This window comes from Elaeis guineensis, chromosome 11 (genome assembly GCF_000442705.2).
Source record: "Elaeis guineensis isolate ETL-2024a chromosome 11, EG11, whole genome shotgun sequence".
NCBI classification, from domain to species: domain Eukaryota; kingdom Viridiplantae; phylum Streptophyta; class Magnoliopsida; order Arecales; family Arecaceae; genus Elaeis; species Elaeis guineensis.
In genome coordinates, this window is record NC_026003.2 from 32,108,971 (window position 1) to 32,114,490 (window position 5,520).

Genomic DNA, 5,520 nt, shown 5'->3' on the forward strand with positions numbered 1-5,520 from the left:
TATTAAAAGGGCTTCGGTATCTAATACACAGGTAGTAGAATCACAAATTGAGAAATTACAAAGTGTTATCATATAATTATCTTGTGCAGCAATAGCTTACTTCTTTCTTGATCTGTTTGAATCCAAAGCGGTAATGTACCGAGGATAATTCTTCTTCTAGTGCCCTTTCTTCTTGCAATAGAAGTATTTTGCCTAACTCTGATCGGACTAGGATTTCTTGGTCTGACTGGATTTGGGTGCCCCAGCACTTTGCACCCTTTTCTTATTTTTCTTATTCTTCTTTCCTTTCTTAAAGGGTCGACATCCAAAAGAAGACCCTCGCACTACATTCACTGACTCCTTTTGGAGCTAGTGATCCTTCTCAAAGTTCTGTAGTAAGCCCAGTAAACTATGGTAATTGACTGCAGGCTTTGTCATTCGAAAATAAGTAAGAAAAAAAGGTAGGACTTGGGTAGAGAGTTCAAAATGATATCTTTCTCTAACTGCTCATACAGGAGAAAGCCAAGCTTGCTTAAATGCTCAATCATTTCGATCATGTACAGTATGTGATCGGTGACTGACGCTCCTTCCCTCATTCGAGCATTGAAGATGGCACAACTAGTCTTGTACCTCTCAATATCGTCGGGTGTGCCAAAAGACTCATTCAACATTTGTAACATATCCTATGGCTGAGCATTCTCGAAATGACGGCTGAACTTATCATTCATTGCAGCTAGCATAATGCAATGAACTGTAGTTCGATCGTTGAGCCACTTCTGATAAGTATCTCTGACGATGCTACGTGTATTCAGAGCTGGCTCTTCGGTTACTGGATCTGTCAATACATACAAGATCCATTCATGCTCTAGGACTATTTTGAGCTTTCGATACCAGCTATCAAAATTTGATCCCATCAATTTATCACTATCTAATAGTGATCGGAGTGATAAAGTAGTGGCCATAATCGTAAAGCAAAAATCAAAATCTAATCAGTATATGAATTGATTAAGCCTAAAGATATAGCTTTTAGTCTAAAGGTTCTTTCATTATTTTATTCGAATTGATAGCCTCTACCTTCAATTCGAAGAATTACACTAATTTCTTAGTGGATACTAGAATCCACATGGACTGCACATGGGCCCAAGTGTGGCTCGGCTAACCCTTGTGCACCCATGGGTAGGTTCTTAACCAATTATTTCACCAAATAATTTTTAGCATTCAATTTTACCCTAGACACCTCTTCAGCAGGCGTGTGGCATCTCCACTGAAAGTTCTGGTTAGGTCCAACCATTAACATGCCAGAATTTATTACATCTGACAAATGAGTAATCAGGCCTGAGAGTGGCTCGGCTAACCTGACCATCATCAAAAAAATATAACTAAATCCACATATTATGAATGATAATTCTGACAACCAGATGAGAACCAAGCGTGTGGCACCTCCAATAAATATTTAAACTATTAGACTTATTATCATCCAACTTAATGGGAGGCTATGATCTAGTCATCACCATTACTATTTTATTTTAGGGACCTAATAATTTTAGAAGATTTAATTGGTTGAATTGAGAGATGAGAAGAAACTTGATCAGTTAATCCTAATCCTCCCACTGACTTCATCAAGTCAGATTAAAGAAGATCAGACATAAGCTGGTCCAGCCAACCAGTCATAAATCCTCCCACTGACTTCACCAAGTCATAAAGAGGACTCAAGATAAGTTGAACTAGAGACACCTAAATCAATCATACTGATTTTCTCGTTAGCATGGGTCAACCCCAATCATTAAGTGATCTAATTAAAATATGAATCATCATGTTGGCCAAATAAATGAGATCGATGGGAGGGATATGCCATTAACTAGACATAGATTCAATTTATGCAAATAGCTCCCAATTAATGACCACCGATCAAAGCTGCCATACTTACCTTAGACACCAATTGGTTAGTCATTTTTAATTTGATCAACTTATAGACTTGGATTTGACTATAGAGCCATGATCAAAGTTTATATTGGTCTAATCAAAGACATGGACTTGACCAACTACAACTATTGCAATTGATCAAGAGAAGAAATTGTCCCAATCAGAATTAACTTTTAATTAGATTTGATCAATTACTAACATGGTCTATTATCAATGATTTCTAACCCTAGGTCTAACCTAGTTAAATGGACTTGACTCAAGCTAACCCATTAACCCATGAATTATGAAATTAATATCTTAGATCTTTGATTCTCAAATCTAGATCACTTAATTCTCAATTAAGTTTTGGACTGACATGGATTCGGGTTCGGTGTTTGAAAATAGTTTTAAATTTTATAAAATATTTTTACAATCAATCATCTAATAATTAAAATACTAATTTTAAATCTAATATATATTATTTTAGATCTAAAATAAAATTTTAAATTTTTTTTCATTATTCATCATCTTGAAAAAGATCGTGCAGCACCCCTACATGCCATAGGAGATCCCATCAAATGGGCAAATAGAGTTGTGATACTCTGATTTCTTCTATGATCGGACAGCTATGAGGATCAATCCAATCAGATTAATACATTACTTAGATACTAAATTAATTATTTAGATCTAATCTAAATAATTAAAATCAAATTATATGTAAGAATAAATTCATGTTATAAGCAACCTGGCTCTGATACCACTGTAAGATCACGTAGGGGTTTCATGCATGTATTTCAAAATTTTTAGCGAAAGAATATTAGATTAAACTATTTAATCTATAAATACATACATAAGATCTGATCTTAAAACTCCTAAAAATATATTTATAATATAAATTTATATGCATAAAAATCTGAATCTAACATTACAAGTATTTGAACAAGAACAATAATTAGTAATAGATCTAATCTACCACTTTTAGGGTTTCAAATCTAATACCAGAGCATGAGTAGTTGATCTTCATAATTGAGAATATAGATCTGAAAGTCTTCTCTAATCAATCATAGCCACACAAGCATCTGACCTCTACAGATGGTCCACACGAAGTCCTCGGATCGATCAGCCCTCTGTGGGAGTGCAAGCTTACGCAGTCGGCTTCTGATGATAGATCTGATTTGATATCTTCCTTCGATCACCTCAAATCTTTTTGATGTCGAAGATGGATCAGAGAAGATACTGGATGGTGGAGAAAAATATGATGAAGACTCTCTTCTCTTCAGTTTTTCTCTCACCCAAAATCTTAGAACAGTTCAAGGTCGCTCACCCGAGAGGAGATCGGTCTCCTCCTTTGTTCATGCCAAGGAAGAAGGAAACCCACCCAAACCTCATACCCCAAAGAATATTTTCAACCCAAATTCTCTTTGGTATCTCATGATGAAAAGCTCTCTTAGTTTGGCACACAAATTTGTGGTCTTTTTATGGTTGTCACACAAACCAGATAAGACAGGATAAGGGCAAGAGTTTGTTGCAATTCAAACCACTTTGAATTTTAATTTGACTTCAACTTTTTTTTACTCTTATCTAACTTAAAGAGAGACTTATCAAAGAAAATTAGATATGAAAAACCATCAAAAAGAGATCCTTTTCTCGCACACAATGAGCCCCTTCAAAAACAGCCAACGTGTGGAAGGATATGAATAAGATTTTAAGTTGAAATTCAAATCATTTTGAATACAAATCAAAACCAACCAATTTTTATCCTTAATGAGAGATAAAAGAGGATAATTTTTTAATTTTCTCATGCACAAACTGATTTTTTATGGTGAGAAAAGGTATGAGACAATTTGGGTGGCGCAATGGAGAGAGTCCCACTCATTTGAGACTCTAGGTTTTAACCAATTAGATTTCTTTCAAATCCAATCCAATTAGACTAAAATAAAATATGATAAATCTAATCTAATTAGACTACTACAATCTCAATTAAATTTAATTAAATCAATAAATTAATTAAACCATAGATCTGATTAAATCAGGATCATTTCTTTCTTACCGATTAGGTCATCTCATCACCTAATCAGACTTGACCTGATTGAATCTAATTCAATCAAACTTGATTCAGACTTTAATGCTCAATCAAATTGAGCTAATTAGTGATCTAATCACTAATTAATCCTCCATTAATGATAGAGTCCAAGTCTAGTGGGACTCTTCTCTAGAGTCTCCATCCAGTGGGACTCTTCAGTAGAGTTTCCATCCAGTGGGACTCTTCAGTAGAGCCATGTGATCGGAGAGAAACTTCTAATGTGTGTGACCCCATTGGTTCAAATCTAAGTCGGTAGCATAAAAACTGTTTCATATACCAATCGAAGTAACCATCTAGCAATGGTGCCCAACGTTCGGAGAGGTCGAATGCATGCAAAGCAACACTCAAGAACCTATTTGGATATTGTTACCATATAATTTATCCCTTTGACCCTTAATGCTAGGATGATTTAGAGTTTAAACTATCAACTCTTAATAGTACATCCATTATGTGTCTTAACCTAATAAATCCTGTGACTCCTCATAAGGATTGCCTTGACCAAGGTCTTACTAAATTGAAATACAAAGTATTTTCTCCAATCTCTTAGAGTGGTCAATTCTATCTTGACTCATACATCGACTTCACAAGTACTTGACTATGCCTAAAAATCTTCCAATCTTGAATTAAAAATTCAGATAGTCCGACACCAAAGCATAGTGAGTTGCTTGCAAGTCACCGTGATAATCTCAGGTCGGAGGGATACTTATATCCATATCCCTTCAGAGTGACTTTTGATAGTAGAATGCTCCGGAGTTGGTCACATTCAGTGAAATATGTTGGAAAATATATCCCAAAGCCAATCATTAGATGATTGTGCTCATCTTATAAACTGTACATGAATTTTTATTAATAAATATTATTTGGCATTTTCATTACAAATTGACCATCTTTGAACTCCTATGTTGTAATGAAGTCTTTAGGACTATGTATATTAATTGACAAAGGAAGATTTATCGTTAAGTCCTTAAACTTTTTTACCATCAAATGATATGCTATTACTAAGACGATAGCAATATCAAGTGTAGGTTGTTGTGTGTCATATGAGTTGGTTGTCCTCTTAACCAAAGAGTGCAGAGATACTGTTATGACATACAGATGGAATGTAGGAGTACATTCTAATCGAATGTGACCATGTGCCAAGCACTCTGCTGTCAAGAGTAGCTTGTGAAGGGTATGGGTATAAGTATCCCTCTGATCTGAGACCACTATGGTGATTTGTAAGCAACTCAGTGTACTTTAATACTGAACTATCTGAGTTTTTAACTTAGTGATGGAAGGATACTAGGTATAGTCAAGTATTTATCAAGTCAGTGTGTGAGTCAAGATAGAATTGACCCTTCTGAATTGGTAGAAGATATGCATCAGTGTATTTCAATTTAGCAAAACCTTGGCTAGGATAATCCATGAGATGGATTTGAAAAGTTAAAATATAATATGATCAACTTAATTAGGGTTGATAGTTAAACCCTACGTCACCGTGAGCATTTGGATCAAAGGGATGAATTATACGGTAACCATACGTCAGTAGATTCTAGAAGGTTGCTTTACAACACTTC